This window comes from Microcebus murinus, chromosome 6, assembly GCF_040939455.1.
Source record: "Microcebus murinus isolate Inina chromosome 6, M.murinus_Inina_mat1.0, whole genome shotgun sequence".
Classification (NCBI taxonomy): domain Eukaryota; kingdom Metazoa; phylum Chordata; class Mammalia; order Primates; family Cheirogaleidae; genus Microcebus; species Microcebus murinus.
The window spans coordinates 63,947,157-63,971,327 of record NC_134109.1 but is presented as its reverse complement, the minus strand read 5'-3'; the positions used below and the strand labels follow the sequence as shown (position 1 = coordinate 63,971,327).

Genomic DNA, 24,171 nt, shown 5'->3' with positions numbered 1-24,171 from the left:
AACAAAGTAGTTGTTTGGTTAGATGAGCACTGGGAAATGGTTCAGATTGTTCAGACATGCATTGAAACAAAAAATTGACCTTGGAAACATCTCAAGTTCACTGATCCCTAATGCAATATATATGCAGAGATGTGCCTAGAAAACCCTAGTGCTAACTTAAGGAAAAGAAAAACCTTAATGGAAGACAAGGGACTGCCTTTAAGTAGCCTGAAATGATCAGATGTAAAAAGGTATTCACAAGCACCAAAATAGGCACACTTTTTTCAAATGAAACAAGAGAAGTCCTGTGGCCTCCATAACTGAAACATGTCATGCAACTGCGCCAGGCATACCTTCCAGACTACTGCAATAAAGCCAGCATCACAATAAAGTCAGAAACAAATGTTTTTGTTTCCCAATGTATACGAATGTTATGTTTACACTGCAGTCCAGGCGTCCTCAAACTACGGCCCGTGGGCCACATGCAGGTGTTTTTGCCTGTTTGGTTTTTTTACTTCAAAATAAGATATGTGCACTGTGCATAGGAATTTGTTCATAGTTTTTTTAAACTATAGTCCGGCCCTCCAATGGTCTGAGGGACAGTGAACTGGCCCCCTGTTTAAAAAGTTTGAGGACTCCTGCTATAGTCTATTAAGTTTGCAAAAGCATTATGTCTAAAAATGCCAATGTATATGTCTTAATGGAAAAATATCCTATTGCTATAAAATGCTGATGATCAACTGAGTGTTCAGCAAATGGTCAGCTTTTTGCAGGTGTACCGTCTTGCCTTGACGTTGATGGCTGCTTACTGATCAAGGTGGTGGTTGATGAATGTCAGGGTGGTTATGGCAATTTCTTAAAATATGACAACAATAAAGTTTGCTGCATCAATTGACCCTTTTTTCACAAAATATTTCTTATAGTATGTGGTGCTATTTCACAGCATTTTGCCCATGGTAGAACTTCTTTCAAAATTGGACTCAATCCTTCAAAACCTGTCACTATGTTATCAACTACGTTTATGTAATATTCTAAATCATTTTTTGCCATTTCACCAATGTTCCCAGCATCTTCACCAGGAGCAGATTCCATCTCAAGAAACCATTTTCTTTGCTCATCCACAGGAAGCTATTCCTCATCCATTCAAGTTTGATCCTGAGATCACAACTATTCAGTCCCATCTTCAGGCTCCACTTCCAATTCTAGTTCTCTTGCTATTTTCACCACATCTGCAGTTACTTCCTCTACTGAAGTCTTGAACCCTTCAAAGTGAACCATGTGGTTTAGAATCAACTTCTTCCAAACTCCTGTTAATGTTGCTATTTTAACTTCCTCCCATGAATCATGAATGTTCTTAGCATCTAGAATGGTGAATCATTTCCAGAAAGTTTTCAATTCACTTTTCCCAGATTCATCAGAGAAATCACTATCTATGGTAGTGACAGCCTTGTAAAATATATTTCTTAAATAATAAAACCTGAAAGTCAAAATTACTCCTTGATCCATAGACTGGAGAAGGGATGTTATGTTAGCAGGCATGAAAACATTAATCTCCTTGTACATCCCTATCAGAGCTCTTGAGTGATCAGGTGCATTGTCAATGAGCAATAATATTTTATGAATAATATTTTGAAGGAATCTTTTTTTCTGAATTGCAGGTCTCAACAGCAGGCTTAAAATATTCAGCAAACGATGCTGTAAACAGGTGGGCTGTCGTCTAGGCTTTGTTGTTCCATTTATAGAACACAGGCAGAGCAGATTTATCATATTCTTAAAGGTTCTAGAATTTTCAGAATGGCAAGTTAGCACTGGCTTCAATTTAAGGTCACCAGTTGAATTAACCCCTAATAAGAGTATCACCCTGTCCTCTCAAGCTTTGAAGCCAGGCATTGGCTTCTCCTGTCTAGTTGTGAAAGTCCTAGATGGCATCTTTTTCCAATATAAGGCTGTTCCATCTACATGGAAAATCTGTTGTCTACTGTAGCCACCTTCATCAGTTATCTGAGCTAGATCTCCTGGATAACTTGCTGCAGCTTCTACATCAGCACTTGTTTCGCCTTGCACTTTTATGTTATGGAGATGACTTTTTCCTCCAACCTCATAAACCAATCTCTGCTAGTTTCCAGCTTTTGTTCTGCAGCTTTGTCACTCTCTCAGTCTTCATAAAAATGAAGAAAGTTAAGACCTTGCTCCAGATTAAGCTTTGGATTTAAGAAATGTTGTGGCTGATTCAATCTTCTATCCAGACCACTCAAACTTTCTCCCTATCACTAACATGGCTGTTTTGCTTACTTATCATGTGAGTGTTCACTGGAGTAGCACTTCTAATTTTTTTCAAGAACTTTTCCTTTGCATTCACAACTTAGCTTAAGTGATTTGTGCAAGAGGCCAAACTTTTGGTCTGCCTTGGCTTTTGACATGCTTTCCTCACTAAGCTTCATCATTTCTTGCTTTTGATTGAAAGTGAGAGACTTAGAACTCTTACTTTCACTTGAACACTCAGATTGCATTGTAAGGTTATTAATTGGGGCCCAATTTCAATATCTCATCTCTAAGGGAATAGGGAAGACTTAGGGGAGGGAAATCAACAAGGAAACGGTGGGTGGACCAGTCAGAACACATATAACATTTATCAATTAAGTTTGTAGTCTTATATGAGCATGGTTCTTGGTTCCCACTCCTTCTCAAACAATTTCAATAGTAACGTTGACAGACACATTGATCACAGATCACCATATAACAATAATGAAAAGATGTAACAATAATGAAAAAGTTTGAAATATTGTATTATTAAAATGTGACACAGAGACAGGAAGTGAGCACATACTGCTGGAAAAATGGCTTGAACAGACTTTCTCAAGGCAAGGTTTCCACAAACCTTGAACTGTAAAAAAACGCGGTATCTTCGAAGTGTGATAAAAGGAGGAATGGGAGGTATACCTGTAGTTATTCTTCGCAATCACTTCAGCACCTCTGTTTGTCAAGTTCTAAGGTGAAGTAACTTAATTTTGTTATGCCAGTACTTCAATTTACATTTACAAACTTTTCAAATATTTTAATTTTATCTAAATGTTTTCCATCAGCATGCTCCTTTTTATAAGAATCCTTCATTGTTCCAAGACACAAATCATATTGCTTTGAATTCCAGATGAAAACATTTTAGGCCTATTTATGATTGGATTTCAATAGACATGTATACACATGTAAAGCAGTTTCAATGTTACCTAAAAATACACTTCAATAGGTCTTAGTGTGTTGATACTAACATGGCACTTAAGAAAATGTTTCCAGGTGGCAGGCACCTGCTCTGGCTTTGAAACACCAACCCCAAAACCTATAGTCAGGCCCCAAAACGGGGAAGTGCAACAAACTATATATTTCAGCACCTAGTGGTTTTGGCAGCTCATTTGGAACTGGTTATTGCCAGCTGGGCATCTTGCCATTTCCTTGAGGCAAAATTAAAGTGGAAGATGCAAGGGTTTTATTGTAATTTTCTACCACATATTTATATCATTACGGGTTTTGTGCTGCTCTAGTCCCCACACAGTCTCACTGAATATCTTCTTATTATGTCACTGAGATTTGCAGCAAATATAGGATGATGCATGAAAACAAGTGGGCACTGTGTATAGTAAATGATTGCTGAAGATAACACTATGCCTTATCAGAAAGGGCTACATAATTTGTAGGGCCCCTTGTTCAAAAAACAGAGGGAAAGTGCCACTGAAAGCATTAAGATATCAAGCATTTTCCTTTCTTCTGCAGCTTCTCCCTCAACCTGCCATAGTGTTGTTTGTTATTTAATCTGATCCCTCAGGCTCTGAGACACTCTTGCAGTGAGTGCAGACTTTCTGGGGTTCCACCCCATGTGCACCCCCACAATGCACACAAACTGCCCACTCAGCTAAGGGCTGAGTTCTCTCTCCCACCAGTCACCGGAACAACGCTCTATGCACCAAGTAGGGAAGTCGAGCCAGGCATCTCCCTTTCCACACACAGATCCACTGCCTCAGTGCACAGGCAGACAGATGACCCCCAGGAGCAGCCCTACAAGGGTATGCATTAGGCACCTAGATCAGGGATTGGTGGGAGGACTGCCCCACTGTGGCATTCCTAGATGGGGCAGCCACATCAATGCCCTGTTCTGAGACCTGTAGGCTTCTTGCTCCAGATCTTGATCCTCCCTGCCTGGGGCTGTGGATACCAGCAGTTGTTGGGCAGGAGCAGGGATGAAGAGGCCAGAGAGGGTTTGGGGTCCTAGGAGGTGGGGAAGCGAGCAGCAGACAGCCCAGAGAACCCATTTCAAGGAGGTGGGCACCTAAACCAAGGCTTCAAGTCATGGGGCATGCTCCATTACCGCACTGGGCTTCACTTACAAAACACGAATACAAACATAAAATTAAGAATTTCCAGACAGCAAGCTCAGAGCATTAAACCCCAAGTGACTGCTGTCATCGACGAGTGATGAAGCTGGGTTGATGCACATAAAAATCCAAGGCCTGTGCTTACTTCAGCTCATATAGTAAAACTGGACAATAGAGAGATCAGCACGGCGCCTACACAAGGATGACACACAGATTTATGTGTTCCTCGTTTTTATTTTATATAACTAAATACACACAACAGAAAACACATAAAAGTGGAGTAATTTGAGTAAACTTGGGGAAAGATGGATTGTAACCATGTCAATAACTTAGTTGTGATACTCTATTGAAGTTTTGCAAAATGTTATTGGGAGAAAATGTGTAAAGTTACCAATGATTTCCCTGTATTGTTTCTTAGAACTGCAAATTGTAATTATCTCCACTAAAAAAAGATCCAAGGCCTATTAAATGGACACATACAACATACAGGAAATCATTAACAAAACTACCTATATCTGGATATATCCAGAATATTAAATTGAATATAATTTGACTTTGACATGACATAAAAAGCAATCCTTAAAATAACTTACTCGAATACAAATTCTACAAACACCATCTTAACCATGTTAATTCCTCCTCTCCGGAGGAATGTGTTCATCCATATTTCTTGTTGAAACTTCTCTTATCTATTACAGATAAAATGAAAACACGCATTCTAGAAACTACAAAAACACTGTAGATAATGAAGTGGTCTATGCAAAGGCATGCTTTTATTCATAAAAGGAGGAGATAACTATACATAGGAAAGCCTGAATCAACATTAAAATTAAATTCTCACATATGGAAAATTAATCTATATACCTTTAAAAACTGGAAGTACATATTTGATACTAGGACAGTCACTTAATTTTTATATACAAAAGACAAAACATCTTGTCTGTCAGATACTGAAATATCGAAAGCACACTAGGGACAATGAATTCTCCAGGCTGAGTTCCCAGAGGACCTCAGCCAGATGAGAATTCCATGTTGCTTTTTAGGACTGTGTATGTGAGCGAATGCCCAAAGGAGCTCTTTCTTGTCGCTGTCCTAGGGAAAAGGGTATGGCCAACTCTGTGCGGCCTCAGAATCAGAGACTATACAAAGTGCACCAATTTCTACTTAAACTGTGTTAATTGAGGTAATGGAAGAAACTCGTTTAAGTCCACACAGCCCAGCACATTGGAAATACTCAACAGATCTTAGCAGTTAATATCAAGAACAGCAGCATGCTCCCACTCTGATCTCTCAAGTGCTTAGCACCAACTCTTAACGTAAATAACGTATTGATTACTTTATCTACCATTTCTTGTTCTGTCAGAAGATGCTCACAGCCATGATCAGCCCACCTTTGGCTTTAGCCAGGACTTTGCAGAGACCTGAACTGTGTAAACAAAGAAAGAAGTTTGGGATCCAAATTAATTTTGCCACTGCTAACTCTGTACTTCTGGGTAAACACTGGGCTGCTCATTAGCAAAACGGAATTTGAATTTCAAAGATGAATGAATATTCATTCATTTTGGGTAATTACATACTAAGGCATTCAAAATACATTTGTTGAATGAAAGACTGAATTAATGAATGGATATGTGCAGACTTCTCTCCCACCTGGCTTTTTTTTTCCTCCCTCTTTACTAGTTAAATTCCCTTGCAGCTTCATTTTAAAGTGAAAATATCAAAGTAGAAGGGAAGGAACCACAAATAAAACAGCATTTTGCTCACGACTTCGCTTGACTGTATTGTTCTGTCCCAGTACATAATTAATCATTGCTGGTACCAGTGGGTGTGAGTGTGCCAACAACTCTATGTCACAGTTTGCCAGGTGTGGCAAATTACTGCATCTTCCTCTACCCAAGCTTTGAGCCTGGGAGTCTAACAGAAAGCACTTAAGAACCTCCTGAGGCAGGAGAGCAGTGTTGGCTGACTATCAACGTCTCCTCGCTAGTGGTGCCCTAGTTCCCTTGTGACAGTCTCAAGTTCCTATGGATTCCTACGCTCCTGACTGAGCCAGTGTTCGAAGAAAGAGGGCTTTGCCCTGCCCCATCTGGGGACTTACGAGTTCTGAACAGCTTACCTCTTATGTGCCCTAACCGCAGTCTGCACACATGACTTCGACACACTTTCTCAAAGGTGTATTCAAAAGCGTCTCCGCACAGCTTAGGCTCGGATCCCAGGCTGGCTGCTTGCCCTGTCTAGAGGATTCTCTGCTGCCTCCATTGTTGGCACCGACACAAATGCAGCTTTGTGTCTACTCACCACAGAACCCTTGAATCTGTTCTTTTCTCTCATTGATTCCTTAGCACTAGAAACTAAGCTAATTATATTTCATGCAATTTAATTAACTATATGCAAAATTTTTAATGACTAAGCAAAATACCGGCAAGAGCCAACTTGAATTGTGTCACCATGCAGTGTAAAGGATGGTTTAATATTTAAATAAGTAGTAATTTAAAAGAAGACGACAAAATACCTGGTTTAACATAGATGAACAATACAAAGTGTTTTGTGTTGATTCTTCAAAACTAGTTTTCTAAATTATGCCATTAAAATTAACTGCAGCTCCAAGTTCCCTGGTTAATGCAAGCTCTATTTGAGAGGTTTCTCACTAACTTTAAGACTAAAAAGCTACTTAAAAACATGCCAAACAAAAATTACCACAGTCGACTACACACTATAACATTAAATAATTAATCTTGATATGGGAAAACTACCATTAGAAATATCTAAATTATTTAAGATAAATCAAGCATATGATAGTTATTTCTTTCTAATCCACTTGCACATATAATTAACATGAATATCATAGTCTCATGATTTATATACTTCCAACATATTCTCACCTCTCCATTCCAGAAATTCAGAATGTATCCAGAGGGAAACTGTTGAAAATAAGATAGATGCTAAACATGACAACAAGAGAAAAAATCCAAATATAAAATACATGCCTTTGGCACAAACTCAAATCTGAATACGAAAAAAAAAAAATAGAAAATGTGGAAGAAATTTATTAACAATGTAACCATTAAGAGATCCTGGAACAATTCACAGAACTATGCAATGGAACATTCACTAAGAATTCAGGTTAACACATCTTACAACATCCACCCTGCCTGGATAATGGAACTTATCTCCTTGTCTCAGGGTTCTTCCTAAGGGACCATTAAGAATGTATGGGCTTTACGAGTCTAAGTGGACTCATAGTTCACTAAACACTTCCAACTGTGCTCCTCACACAGCACAACTACAGCCCCATTTTTATTTCTAGTATGCCTCAGAAATTATACTAGCACTTATGACTACCAGTTTAAATGAGGCGCCTGTTTTCTACATATTAAAAATATCATTTCTTCATTAACTTATTTCTACCTTCAGTGTAGATATAAGCAAAGGGAGAATTTTAATAAACAGAGTGTAGTCATGTCAATAGTTAGTCAGAACTCCTCTTAGAGAGTTTTTATCAGCAGTTGTAGAAATCAGTACAGAGACAAAACCAGGCTTCTGGAGCTACCATCACTGCTTAATAAAGGAACTAACTATGTGTTGCACGCTCATGGAGGACAACAGAAATGGGGTGATAGGCTGTTGATTTTCATTGTTGTTAAAGATATGTTTTATGGTTACTTAAAACTATTGTTATGAAATTTATATAACATAATTAAGAGAAAAATTGTTACCCAAAAATGCAACATTTAAATTATCTGGAAAGTTATCTGCTTTTTAAGTTCTCATCATATGAAGTCCAACATATGAACATCTTTTACTTGTCTATTAACCTTAAGTCCTAGGTGATATTTTTTCTGTTAAGATATATCCTCAGCCACATCATTAATGTGGAAGTTTACATTTACTGACTTTGCCCTCTATGAAGATGTTGATTTAGGGCTTCTTTAGCTTTGCTGACAGGTTTATATTTCAATGTATTGTAAAAGTTGCCATCCAAGACATTATTTCCTCAATAACATAAATAATCCATTTCATGTAACCGTATGATTACTAAAAATGGTCTCCACGTATGAAAGGCCCCAAATTCCTTGAAATACAAGAGATCATGTTTTCTCTGTTGCTGCCTTCAGTATAAAATAAACTACCAGTGACCTAATAGGCTTCAAAAATGATTCATGTTAATTACACTAGATACAAAAGATATATATATATATATATATATATATATATATATATATATTCAACTTTTTATGCCAGCTGGAGCATCTTTTAAAGGGTGACAACATACTTCCTTGGGTCATCCTTGGAAATGTGTTTTCTTTTAATTTATATACCTGACACCTGTGAAACTTTAAACTAAAATAAACGTTCTTTATAATAACTAGAGTGGGCTTCTGCCAAATCAAAATGAAGGAAGGCATGCTGTGAGTGCTCAGAGGGTCCAGTGGTACATAAATGTATTTAACCTTTTAATAATGCCTTCTCTCTACCAAGTCAAAGCACAAGGATGAGTAGCAAACAGACACATTTTGACTTTAGAAAAGATTAAATTTCAAAAAAGATCCACATTTCTTCAGGAAGAGTCTCCTGTCTCTGAAGAGGACCCTCTGAAGAGCTATGAACTAACTCTGGTTTCCACTCAGTCAAACCATGAGAAAAAAGGATGAGTGCAGTAAGATTGGGAGGAAGGGGGAGATTTACTTTTATTTGGCAACACATACCATGTACTACATTATGGGTGCTGTTCTAAGTACTCTATAAATATTGGTGCAGTAAGTCCTCATAACAACTTTATGGGTAGATACCATTGTGTAATCCGCATTTTACACATGAGACTACAGAAGACAGAGAGATGGAGTAACCTGCATGAGTGAGATCACTCAGCTTGTCAACTTCTGAACCACAATCTGAACCCAAGTAGCAGGACCCCAGAGTCCATGCTCCCAACCACTGCCCTATCCTGCTTCTGCCCAGCATTGCAGGGTTGGAATTCCCTAATTCTTCTTATAAACGTCACCCAAAAATCCAATAAAGAAAAAAAAAGAAAACATTGTGATTACAAAAGAAAACAAAAGTGTATCGCTTTGGCATTTTTTCCTTCTCAGTTAAAGGCAACTATTATTTTATTGAAAAAGATTGTCTTCCAAACACAAATGACAAAAACAGCAGGGAAGGAAATGCTATTTTCAAGTTTCTAGGAGGTTATCATAAACAATAAAGAGAGAAAAACAAATTAAAGTTTTTGAAAAATAGCACTTGACAGTATCTCTTTTACCTTGCTGGCTATGACAATTTGAGTGCACTGTGCTCAGTGGCTGTCCTGAGCACCCTAAGGTGTGAAAATGAAGGATGACCACGCTTGGAAAGAAAAGAGAAACATATTGTAAGCAAGTGTAAATGCACAGTAAGGTCTGAATGTTGTGGAAATAAGCCCAGGCTGCTTCTCAATTCATGAGTTTAGCTGAGATGGCAGAACAGATGACAAACAACAACAAACAGAAACACCATACCACACAATTCTCTCCAATAGTGGGGATAAATATCCATAGCAGTTTAATTTAATCTGATGCTAATTTACTTTCTTGTTTAACCAGTCTAAATATTTACTATCTATTAAATATTCATGTATTGTGTTTCAATACCTTCAGGGTTTTATTCTCCAAGGAATTAATTTATAAATACCTATCGTCAAAATAGCATACTTTCCTCAAAATAACAACAAAAGCTTTTATTCAAAGACTTAATATCAATTAATTGGTCAAAATATGGGCCTGAAAGAGAATTCAGTCTTCTTGGCATTTTAAGATTTCAAAACTGAAAACTTGAAAAACTTTCACTTGAAAAACAAAAAAACTTTCACCTGTTCTTTAGTACAACTATTTTGTTTGGTTTTAGTATCAATGGAAATCCAATAATAGGTATTTTATTTCTTCTTGCAGTACCAGAAAAAGCCTATTTATTTACCAAACATCAGCATACTCAATCTGCTTGTTTTGTATATAAACTTTTTCTAAAGGATCTGTTTTATTTCTATGTGAAGTTTCACAAATAGTATTAATTTACTCAAAGAAAATTAATTAATAACTTTAATGTGCTAATTATTTATATTAGATATGGTAATAGCATATTAGTACTTCAAATCCAGCTACTTGTTAGTTTAAGAAAAATAAATGATTAGGCAAAATCTACTGACCCATCAAATCTCAAAATAAGGAATGTTCTATTACAAAGGGAGGTGGATTACATTGTATTCTTCAATAAGTCAATGTCATAAAATACAAAGAAAGATGGTGGAAATGTCTACATTAACAGAAGGGAAGGGAAGAAGATATAACACTGAAATGCAATACCTGACCCTTCGCTGTATCCTGTACTGGCAGGGGGAAAATGCTTTAACGGAAAGTACTGATTGGCTCAGTTGATAATACTGAAATACAAATGGTAGGTTAAAGTATTTCATCAATGATAAATGTATTGAGATTGATAACTCACTCTGGTTGTATAAAAAAAATACTCAATCCTTAGGAAATACACATTGAAGGAGATGTGTGCAAAGGGCCATGGTATATAAGATCCTCAGATGGTTCTAGAAGAAAAAGTCTGAGAAAGAGAGACAGAGAGAAAACACAATGATAAAGCAATGGGGTAAAATGTTTTCATGAATCTGGGAAAAAAAAACTAAAGGAACGTTCTTTGTGTTATTTTTATTGTTGGCAAATTTTATGTAAATTTGAAATTATTTTCAAATAAAATGTAAAAATGACAATGAAAAACTATTGACCTGAACCTGCAGAATGAATTGAGCCCCATGGATTGACCTCACTCACTCTCTGCAGGACAGAAGCACAGAGTCCCTGACACCTGCCCTCAAGGTACTGATATTACGTTATAGAGAATCACAGACATTCAAGTCTCAAAAGATGCTGGTCCACATGAAATACCAGTTATTTCAAACACTAAGATCTCTGCACAAAGGCACTACTGGACATGTTCCAGGTGCTCAGCCACTATAAATTCAGCCTCCACAACAAGAAAGTGAGGCACATCCACCCTAAACACAATGGCTGCAGAATCATAAGGCCACCCTACGCCTCCCTGGAAGTGAGGTTAATCCACACCAGCAAGCCAGAAGCAACACCTCTGGCTACAATGCTAGCAGTTTGACTCAGTGAATATTTATTCAGTGCCTACCACGTGCAGGCACCGATCTCTGTGCTAGGAAGAGAAAAGATGAATCTTGGGCACTAATCTTAAGGAATACACAGCCTAAGAAGAAAAAAGCATACAATTCTGTAATTACAGTAGAATCCATGAAATGCTGCTGTAATGAAGGTGTGTTCCAAGTGTCCTGAGAAGGCATCCGAGAAAAGATAAGACATATTTATTTATCACTTATTTGATAAATATTCACTCTGTCAGGGAAAGGGACCTTAAGGATGAATTAGCAGTGTTCCCCTAGCTGACAGAAAAAGAAGTGAGAAGGGAGTTCCAGGTAAAAGCAACTAATTACACAAGACAATGGCAGAGTCATACAAGTGTAAGTCATATAAGGTGCTTTCATTGAAAAGTACGGGGATCAGTGTGGCTGGGAGCACAGCACCTCCTGGGCATGTGGATAATGGGGAAGGTAAGACCAACCAGGGTCAGACCCTGAGTGGCCTGGTATAATATGCTAAGGAACCACAAGATAACTCTGTGGAGGGAATGGTAGAACATTGTCAGCATGGATTTTTTTTTCTTAGGAGACAGGGTCTCCTACATTGCCCAGGTTGGCACAGAAATCTCAGGCTTGGCTTAGCCTCCTGAGTACCTGGGACTAAAGGCAAGTACCACTGTGCCCAGCTGAGCAGGAAAATTTAAGTTATGAAATTTTTCTTTTAGAAAGACCATTCTTTTTTTTTTACCTCATATTATAGGGGTACAAATATTGTTAGGGTTACATATCTTGCCCCTGCTTCCCCTCCCCCACCCCACTATGCCAGAGCTTCCCACAGGTCCAGCCTCCAGGTGGTGCACACCGCACCCACTCTGTAAGTACAGACCCTTCCCCTCCTCCCCCCTTCCACCTGCCCACCTCCCGATTACAGATTTTTTTTTAGACATTTTGGTTACAATGTATATCTTTGCCTCTCCCTAAAAAGGAGTAGAGGTAATCCCTTCCGCCCTCCACAATGCTCACCACTTTCTTAAGATGTGGGTCTCCCCTCCCCATCCCTGTTGAATACTACTGTTTTTTGAGCACCATAGTTTTAGTCAGTCAGTACCAATTTGACGTCAAGTAGACATGTAGCCCATTTTCCAGATCTTGTGTCGTCTCAGTTTGTATTACAGGCTTAAGCTTAATCCAGGATGGCATAAACGGTGCTAGCTCACTGTCATTTCTTAAGATTGAGTAATATTCCACTGTAAGCATATACCACATTTTAGTTATCCACTCATGAATTGACGGGCACTTGGGTAGTTTCCATGGCCTTGCTATAGTGAATTGTGCTGCCATAAACGTTCAGGTCCAGATGTCTTTATAACAAAGAGACTCATGTTCTTTTGGGTAGATGCCCAACAATGCTATTGCTGGGTCGAATGGTATTTCTATTTCTAATTGAAATGTCAAGCACAAATCATCAAGAAAAGTTGGGAATTAGAAATAGCAGTTCACATGTAGTTGCAACAGCCCTCAAATGTTGTGATCAGAGCTTCAACTGAGACAACATCAACAAGGAAAGACACGAGCGAGGTAGATGAGTAGGACTCAGCAACCACCAGACTGTGCACTATGAGGTAGGGCAGGGGCACAGGGTAAGGTGTCGAGGCTTCCTGGCTTATACCTTGGGGATCATTAATAGTAATGGGGGAAAGGGGGAAAGATGAAGTCAGCTTTGAACATGCAAGAGTTTGAAATTCCAGTGTAGCATGCTAAGAGATGCTCAATACAGAATTCAGGATTATGAGAAATACAGTGAAGTTCAGAAGAGAGATAAGGATAAATAGACAAATGCCACGGTTACCCTGATGATTACATAGAACATTGTTTTCTTGTATCTGTAAGGAAGATTGTGTAGACCAGGGAGACTGCTAAAGTAGATATTTTAAGATTATCAGAAAGAAAAGAAACCAGATGAAAGAAGGAGAATGAGCAGCAGCCACAGTTACGTGGTGACCTACAGTATATGGTACCTTGTTTGTACACAGGTTAGGTTCCCAGTGACGACAGCTCATTCAATCCCCTAAGGCCTATCAGGCACCAGATGCTTTGCTAGAACCCGACTATTTCATTAGCCCGGTTTTCTGCTCTTTCTGAATGACACAATGACTTTTAACTTTGAATAGAGACAGAGTGAAGGTTAAATTTTCATTCTATTCACCCTCTCCTTACACACTGAACTGCAAAATTAAACAAAGGATTTTATTTTAATAGGAAGCATAATCAACAGGCACACTAGAGACTTTATAGAGACTTTGGGCTTCTAAAACAAAACAAAGGAAAAAAGGTTCACACACTAATTCTTTTTATAAAATAATTTTTATTTCACAATATTAAGGGGGTACAAGCATTTTTGTTACATGGATGAATTGTATCATGCTAAAGTCAGGTTTTTAGTGTGCCTCTCTTTTAGAAATTATTGATGGGCAAAATAGTATAATAAGCTATTGTTAAGATAATACAAATATTCTGATTAGAATATAGGAATCCCAGGCGATTCTAGGTTAAACAATAGCATCCTGCACATAGAATGGCTCCAGATGCACAGCTGAGAGCATGTGTGCCTGCGCACGCACGCCCCACACACAACCTCCGCAAACAGACTTCACAGTCAGAGCAACCTTTTAAACACTTTGCCTTTATCACCCACAGCGACCACCAGTCTAGTGCAATCATCTCTCCTCTCACAGAGCCTGTGATACCTGTAATCAGTAACTCAGCATAGCAACCAGGTTTTGCAACTAACTCCATGAACCAATTTATTCTGTATTTAATCTTCTTCTTTTTAAATGTTATGATTAATTTACTGCCCAGATCTTCAATGTTTTTGGCCTCCCGGGTCACTATGGAAAGCAATCTGTTTTTCTTATACAATCATTTGAATAAATAATACTCAGTTATCTGACTGAAAGTATTCACTATACATGAGCCACAGAAAATAATCACTCACAGATCAAGTTTAGTCGCTTCAAAAAATGACGTAGGTATGATTTTCTACAGAATCCTTAAAGTGGTTTCTTTTCTCCAGAAATTATCTGAATTTCATCCTATGTGCAGTGCACAATTTTCTTTTTCCATTTTGTGAATATTTCTCTTGGGTCAATATTCACTTTGTGCCTTTCTAAATCAGCAAATAAAAGCTCAGATCCAAAATGGCTTTGCTGTTTGTCTAGCATGTTAACAGAGAAATAATTATTTTAGTGCCTCAGTTTGGACAGTCAAAAAGATGACCTTATGATGAACCTCTTGTAAGAGAAGCAGTACTGTTTATAAATAAAATCTCATGCTAAAAGATCCTTAGCTTCCAAAGGAAGAAAGCAATCACTATGTTTGCAAGCAGTTAATGTTCTGCCCTTTATTTTAGGTACATAATATCTAGATTTTCATCAACATTTTTTAAAATGTTGCTCTAAGTACAGAATCCTGGGTTTTGTTCATGCATATCTGGAAACTATTCGGTTTGGGGAATATCCCACAAGCAGCTAGGATGCAATCTTTACTGATTCCTTCTACAAAGAAAATACTCCTACAGTTCTTGGTTGAGTCCCACAAGATTCCTAAAGGGACATGTGACTAAAGAAGAGATAGACATTTCTATGAAGAATCAAACCAAATCAAATCAAAAAATCTCCAGGAAATTTTAAAGTTAAGCCAAAAGTAAGTCAATTATACAAAAGACTAATTCAAAATTGAAAACAGTGCAGTAGGTTTAAAAGTCACGTTTTTAATTAAACAGATGTAAACTCCAACATTTACAGGCAGGTAACCTTAGACAAATTATTTGACTTTGCTGAGACTCCAGACGAAAATAATTGAGTACACTATGTGAATCAACTAAGCCTAGCATTTGGTATGCATAGGCATACACTAAATATCACTTTTCTCCTTGGCTTTCCAGTTGATACTGTAAATAACAACATGATTAAGTAATTCTATTATTTTCCATTATGTGTGAGTGGTTTGTATTTCAATGATTACATGCCAGTCTGTAAATGAAGAATATCATAAAATATTCCATTTTGATACATGTTAAATAACCATCACAAGTGAATTCACAAGCTGTTATTTTTAATGTTTGTTATTTGTAGAGGCTATGTATTCACAGAATAATGCAAAAGAAAAACCAATTCAAATGCAGACATGTTAAAGTATATATTTGATTACTAGATATAAACAAGGCTCATAATTTAAAAATATACTGGGTCTTAACCCCATCGGATTGATTGTTCCAAATGACAAAAGCATCAAATGAGTGCCACATTACCTCTTCCTTTGTACTACCTAGTAAACTGGATCAAATACAAAACACTCTCTAATGGGGTGGTGTCCTCATTACATAACCCAACAGTTAACACAAAAGGGAAGAAGGTCAAGTGCACTTTTGTATAGCTCTTAAGTAACAGGTCAGAAGACAGAAAAAGGCTGGGTACGGTGGCTCACACCTGTAATCCTAGTACTGAGGAGGCCAAGGTGGGAGGATCGTTTGAGCTGAAGAGTTTGAGACCAGCCTGAGCAAGAGCGAGAGCCCATCTCTACCAAAAATAGGAAAAATTAGCCTGTCGTGGTGGTATGCACCTATAGTCCCAGTTACTTAGGAGGCTGAGGCAGGAGGATTGCTTGAGCCCAGGAGTCTGAGGTTGCTGTGAGCCAGGCTGAGGCTGACACCATGACACTCTAGCCTGGACCACAGAGGGAGACTGTCTCAAAAAATTAAATAAATGAAGAAGAAGAAGACAGAAACATTAGAATGAGACAATTAAAAGTTGTTAATAGAAAAGCACAGAAAAGGTTTTTAATCTTTAATTCCCAATTGTAAAGATTCCAAAATATCTATTCACATTAATAAACATTTTTCAACTTAATGATGAATAGCCACCTGCTGAAGTCGAAGAAACAGGAGCCCACTCCTAATTGGAAACAGCTAGATTGTGTGTATTTTCCATTGTGTATTTTGGCTCTCCAAATGTTCAATTTGAGAACTCTGAGGCTAAGCCTTAGAAACTCCCCCTGTCTCCGTAAGCTGACACATTCTTGGGACACTGCATGCGTTCAGTATAATCAGAATATGCACAGTTGGAATGCAATGCTTGAGGCCCTTGCATTTTTTAATCAGTTTGTGTGAATTTTAAGTGAGTTATCAGCTAGGGTGAGGATATAGCAATTATGTATTTGGAAAGTTTTTAAATGGAAATAATAGGACCCAAATGTTTTAATGTTCCTTTGTTCATTTCAGAGAAACAGACTCTGCCACACTTACTACCTTCTGCCAAAGTCTACAAGAATCAAACTTAGTGGTAGCCAACTAAGCTAAATAATGTTTGTCCAAGTTTCCAAAACAAGTTTTCACAATTTTCCATTTATGAAAATGAAAGGTAAGAATTATACTTTAACATTTTGAACCATAATGATTTAAAAACTAAACTTGATTTTTAACTCTCCCATCTCCCTTCAACCCCCCCCCATCACCATTTTTTAAGTAGTAGCAACAGCAGCAGCTTAGTGCCACCTTCCTTATCTGTTAAATGAGATCTATCAACTGGAGGTCAATTTAGAGTCAGTATCATTTTCTGTTCATGGCCCCATACCAATACTCGGGAAAAAAAAATGTTAAGCTCTCCAATCATAAAAAATAATTTTTCAAAAATACTACTCAATCAAATGTATCAAATGATCTGTCAAAAATATTACTTGAAAAACAAATAACCTGACATCAACAGAATATATTCATACATGAGAAATGTATGCGTTATACTGATGAAAGTATTCTACCAGACATCCTGTTAAGTACATTCTTTACTGGTTGCCAGTACAGGTCAGTGTCAGCGATTTGGAGATAGTTATGCAATGAGCCATATGAAATCTCTAGGTAGATTCTTGAGGATATGTCTTGCTTGTATTTTTTTTAAAAATTAGAGAGCCCTATTATTGCAGATATTCCAGCATTTGTTAGTAATGATGACATCATGTTATTTAGTCCAACTGGACATTAACCCAGTAGACATCCCTTGTCAGTACATACTGAAAAAGCCAGAGAATTATCACCTCAACAGGGAATCCTTTCAGATTAATGATGTATTATTCTATGAAAGGACTGGAATATCCAGGCTTTTTATTGAGTATGAGAATTTTCCAAAGAGATATAGGAATTTTGGTTCAAAATCTAGTAGACTGCCAGTTTTCCTCAATTCAAAGATGTGTAGTATTTTCTAGTTTGAGAAGAGAGATTTTTCTCAGGTTACATGTGCCAGGAAACATGATAGGTACTTCCTAGTGAAATAGAACTAAAGACTTAACACAGACCAAAGGGTAAAATAATGTATAAAAAGATTGTTTCTTTATAGTGTCATGAGTACTATGATAGAAATATGTACCAAAAGAGGGATATGTAGCAGATACAAGGTCTGAAAAAAATTATACTTGAGCTGACATTTGAGAGACAATAAAAATAGTCATTGGTCAGGCAAAGAGTCATAACTTTGAAAGTGTGTGTACATGGATGCTTTTGTGTATGTGTGTTTTTGTTTGTGCTTACTGCCATGAAGCAGGAGAAGTTCACTCTAATAAAAGCAGCATAAATTTCAGTGGTGAGGATGAAGATGAGAAGTAGACACTTGCCAGATCATCCCAGATTGTTTATAACAAATTTACACCATGGCAGGGACCTAATCCCTAAAGAGGCAGTTATTAAAATAATTTCAAGAGGATAGTGACATGGTTTTATTTCATATTTTAGTCATGCTACATAAAGTAGAATTCTTAAAACTGGACTGTTTATCAACTGTAACTTTCCAGCCCATCAATATTTTGTCAACATGGCGGTGTATGAAAGATATTTTTTTCCCATCCAATTGTGTTAAGCTAAATTATGAGGAACCATAGTTAGGTTGTTCATTTCCTTCCCCTCCACCAGGAAGGTAAGCGAGTCTTTGATTTCTCTTGTTTTGGGTTTTTTTTATTTTTCCCCACCAAAGTGAAAAATAACACCTATGCTTGGGTTTTGCTCTCTAAACATTATGCTAGGTCTTCTTAGAAACAGAGGATTCATAACAGCCATCAAACATTATTTATGCCACAAATGGTAGCTCATGAAATCCTTCCCACTCCATCAAGGTAAATATGACCATCTACCCTTTTGCGAAAGCAGCAACTGAGGCATGTGGGAGTTATGGTTAGACAGCAGAAAGAAAAAATTGGATGTGTTCCCAGAACTCTAAATGCAGCCAGTATGGCCTGTGACTAGTGCTCCTTCCCGGGGCCATGCTTCCTTCCAGGCAGCCTTCTCTTCCCCCTCATGAGGCCCTGAGAACCTCGCTACTCAAAGCATGGGTCAAAGACCAATCACAGTGACTTCACCTGGGAATATGCTAGATAGAAGAGATTCAAAGGCTCCTCCTCAGGCCTACTGAATCAAAATTCAGATTTTAATAAGATCCTATGGTGATTCATTTGCACATTAAAGTTTGGGAGGCACTACCTTAGAATATAGCCAAACTACTAAAAAACAAAAATTTCCACACTGATGTAACTTCACTGATTTTCTATTCCAGAGTGGAATTATTAAAATATTAGTGAGTGGAGCAATAGGATTGCTTTGGGAGAAAAACTAGATTTAAAGGTCTCACTCTTACATTCCTAATAGTGGTTTCATCATTGGTTTGACACTCACCTAATTATCCACAGAGTTCTTCTTCCTCTGACACCTCCTTCTCTGTTGGTCTCTCTCTTCCTCTCATGCTATCTCCTCCTCTCATATATTTTCCACTGCATTTCCTTGGCCTCCTTTTGTTTTCCCCTTTTCTTCTCATTCTTCTTTGATACTCTTCTATTCCTCCATTGATTCTACTCTCTTTTTCTCTCACTCCAGTTTCATCCTTGTGATTATCTTACCTAATAGTAGCAACAACTCACATTTATGATTTTATTCTCCTTGACTAACATGTGGCCTTGCTAGTCCCTGGATCTTTAGGGGGAACAAAAAAGTCTTCTCTCTCTGAATTTACATGCCCTTAAAGAAATTCAGTAGATAAAAGAATAATACTGATCTCAGATGTTTAAAAGACACACACATGCACTCACACCCTTGATCATATACATCTTAATCAGAGATAGGACCAAACAAAAATGTACTAAATTAGATATAAACACCTTGAAACTAGCTGTGGAGGTTTTAAAAGTGGCCACACATTTTTCAATGCTCCCTTTTTGAGAGGTGAGGTGTGTATCACTTTCCCTGAAATCTAGACAGGCTTATAATTGCATGAACCAACAGAATGTAGTAGAAAAAACAGGATGTAACTTCCTAGGCTAGTCTTTAAGAAACATTAGAAATTTCTCCTGGATCTCTTGCACCGCTCTCTCTCTCTCTTGAGTAGCTTTCTTTTAGGGGACCCCTCTTGGTGGAAACCAGCTGCCATGTTGTGAGAAGCCAAGGCCACATGGTGTGGACATGGATGGGCAGTCCAGTCGATGGTCCAGCAGACTCCAATCTTCAACCATGCCTGCCCCCAAGCCAGGTATGACAGTGAAAAAGCCTTCAGACAATTCCTCCCCACCCACTTGAGTCTTTCTGGCTGAGACCCCAGATATCATGGAATAGAGACTAAAAACCACTCTGTACCCTAATTCCTGACGTACAAAATCCATCAGCATAATTTAAAAGTAAGCTGTTTTATGTCAATAAGTTTAGAGTAATCTGTTAAACAGCAATAGATATTGGACTAGGTCCATGGTTAAAAGAAGTAAAATCCATTACAACATTTTTGGGGTATTTCAGCACCAGAACTTCCTTAAGTAGGATATAAAATAAACTGCATTATACAAACTTAATAGAGAAGAGTGTCACAATATGCTTTTAATTTTTACCTTTTTTAACCTTCTTTTAAGATGTGCTTCTTTTAAGATGTGCTTTTTAAACTATGAGTATTTAAAACGAAATTTCTAATGTGGAGGAAATAAAAAGGTTTGTTTTGTTTGTATGTTTGTTTGTTTATAGCTACTCTTGATATAATAGGAGACCTTTTTCTAAGGAAGTACCCCTAGGCATGAAGCCCATCATAACAGTATTTCCACCCTAACACAGAAACCCCACATTTAAGAAAAATAGTTCAACATTCACATTGAACTTCCCCACTTAAATCCTAGTATTATGCATACTTTGAACCAGATGTTCCTAGTCACATCCTACTTCTTTTTTTTATTTCACTAAGTTCATATTTACTGCTAAAATATTTCTTTTAAACTTTCATTTGCACATCAGGGAAAATAAACAAAACACAAAAATGAAAGACAACTGATTCACTTATTTTCTCTAGGCTGACAGATTTCATAGAAAGTGCTTTTGTAATAAAAAAATATTAATGAAGTAGCAATGTTTTGTGCAGACATTTGCTCCTCTGTCTACTTCATTTATAAATACATTTTAATGAGGTAATAGAGACTACACAGCTCTGCAAGTGTTCCTTTTTCTAACATTTGTTCTGAATTCAAAGATTAGAAACAGCTAATCTGCTGCATTTTGGGGGCTGGTTTATGAATATAGCATTTAAAGCACATTGTTCGAGCATCTGGAAAGCTAACATCTCATAAATAGCCCATCCTCCCAAACATATGATTAGACAATAAGGGTAATCTGAAATTTGTTTAAAATCAGTAGCCATAAAGTAGATACAGTGTACTACAAATTGTCCCTCCCTCCCTCCCCACCCTCCACCCCAGAGTGTGTATTGAAACATAGCTTAATGGGCCTTCGTTTGCCAAGAAGACATTCAGAATGGAGTTTGTCTTTGTACAATTAAATTATGCACATTGTCAAAGCTTCTCATTTAAGAAATCTATATTTTACTGAATTATATCTAAGAATTAAGGCAGGTCTACTCTGGAGGTACATTGTGTTTCCTCAAATGTATGTGCATGTATTTGTGTGTGTGTGTGTCTATGGGGGCATGTGTGTGTCTGTGTGTGTGTATTTCATCAAAACAATCAGCAGATTTAATAAAGGGTATGATTCAAGTAGACAGAGTCGATCTTCTACTCAATACTCAGAAAAAAATCACATATAGCACAACTGGGAGTCATAAATACACCAAACATATTGTAATAACCTGGATAAACTTACTATCTAAAAGAAGATTCTAAGAAGGAAAATATTCTTTATGATTAAAGTGTCCCATAATTTACCTGTTCCATGAATTTAAACTTTAAAGTCACGGCCTTAGTAGCTAAAATTTATTAGATGATAACACCTGACAGACACAAAGCTAAGTGTTCTACATGGATTATGTTGTACATACCTTAATACAACCCTATTAAGTAGGTGCTACTTAATCCCCATTTTACAGATGAGTAAACTGAGGCAAAGCTTATTTATAAGATAGGCCAATTATCATACAAAACTTAAAGAATTTTTAAGTTTGGAAGAAACATTTAGGATGGCCTAATAAAACTGTCTCATTTTATAAAAGGGAAACTGAGGTCAGGACTATTTAAGGTCAAAGTTAAGTCAGTAGCAGAACAAAATGTAAACCCAGTTCTTTTCACTCTCAGTCTTGTAGTCATTAAAATGTTTTTTATTTATCATTCTGCATATGAGTTTTCAAGTTTTTACTTTTATTCTCCCCATTTATATTCATCCCTTCCTAAATTTGCTGTGTATTCTTCTAGCCCATGCTTTAATCATTCAATTATTATTTAATGATTTATTATAGGTTCCATGACCAATATATATAGAATTATTTTGTTTATAACATTATATCCTATAGGACTGTTGCTTTATCACTCACAATTATGCTTGGGGGACCTGTCCATGTTTATATATGCATATATATCCAGGTCATTATTTTTAATTTTTAATTATATCTATCCTACTAATATACCATAATATTGTCTAAGTTGTTTTTGTTTTTCCTTATAACAAACAATGCTACAGGGAATATATTTATACAAATCTCCTTGGGCATATTTGCAGATGTTTCTGACTCAATGTATTGTATATATTTGTATAGGTATATATGTACATTTCCAAAGTGATTGTACTAGCTTACACTTTTGCCCACTATATAGATAGTTCCCACCCCATCACTATCACCTTATCTTCTCTAATGCATGATGTCATCAAAATTCTTAAATTTTTGTTGGTGAATAAATTAAGGGTTACTCTCATTCTTAGTTCATGCATTTCCCTGACTACCATTAAAGCATTAAATTTAATGGTTTATATTTACTCTTCTTTAAATTCATTTATTATTCATCCATTTTTCCATTGGCATGTTTGTATTTTTCTAATTGATTTATAAGATTTCTTTCTATCTGTTAAATATTTTCTTTCAGATTAATTTGGCCTTTAGCTTTGTACATTGTATCCTTAATTATATAGGAACTTTAATTTTGAAATAGTAAAATTTATCTACTTTTCTTGCTTAGCACAAAACAATCAAATTCATAACAGCATATGTTTTTCATCCAAAGTATTTAGAAATAGGTACCCTTAGTTGTCACTTCCTCAGAGAAAATTGAGAGAAGAAAAAGAATTAGACTAATTCCTTCTTTGCAGTGGGTAAAATGCCTCAAAGTGACTATTTAAATCCTTGGATATTATCAATAAAATTCATTTTTGTTTTAAGTGGAGTTTTCCTTTCATTTTATATTTTTTTATTTTAAGTTAAAATATTAAAATATTTATAATTTGTATTAAAATAACATTATTCATCTTAATAAGGCTCCCTATAACTATTATATAGTTATAAATGTCATCAAATGTCTATTATGTAATTATAAATTGGCACATTTGTGGTAGTTCATTTTATTCCTTTCTCACTTGGGTATCACACTTTGCATATGCATCCTTCTTTCCTGAAGTCCATTTTTTATTACTGAGGTAACTTTCATATTTTTAAGCTTCCAGAGAAATTAAAATACAAACTATATATACAATTGAAGAATAGTACATAAGAAAAGAGATTATGGAAAGGCATGAGGCATTTTGGAAGGTCAAGGTGAAAGGATTGCTTGAGACCAGGAGCTCAAGACCAGCCTGAGCAAGAATGAGACTCCTGTCTCTACAAAAAATAGAAAAATTAGCCAGGTGTGGTGGTGGCAGGCACCCGTAGTCCTAGCTATTTGGGAGGCTGAGGCAGGAGGATCATTCAAGTCCAGTAGTTTGAGGTTGCTGTGAGCTATGATGACACCACTACACTCTAGCCAGGGTGACAGAGAGAGACCTTGTCTCAAAGGGGGGAAAAGAAAAAGAAAGAAGGAAAGAAAAGAGACTACAGAGGCAAGTTCAATTTTTTGTATAATATAATAACTATAAAATATTTCTTTAAAAATATATGCTATCTCAAAAATATAAGGGTAAAAAGCCATGTAATTTTTGAAAGGTGACACCTAATGAATGTTTCTCCTCTCATCAATTATTCTTTCGGAAATCATGTGAATGAGCAAATAGTACTTTAAGTAGCTCTTCACATCTATCAACTTGCCATTAGTTGTGTACCCACAGGTAAATCACTCAACCTCATTTTCCTTCTGTGTAAGATAATATAATTAAGGCAAAATGATTATCAAAATTCTATTCCTTTATAATAAATCTGTTAAACTACTCACACACAATCTATTCTCATGGGCCAAAAGAGCATTTGCAGCAGC

General features: G+C 36.8%; 1 protein-coding gene and 1 pseudogene across 2 annotated transcripts in view; one reads left to right on the top strand and one right to left on the bottom strand.

The window, feature by feature from the left end:
- PRKD1 (protein kinase D1) overlaps window positions 1-24,171 on the bottom strand; it is a 292,389-nt gene that overhangs the window by 188,190 nt on the left and 80,028 nt on the right. The gene's annotated exons all lie outside the window — the stretch shown is intronic.
- LOC142871682 (uncharacterized) lies at window positions 4,481-4,580 on the top strand (annotated as a pseudogene).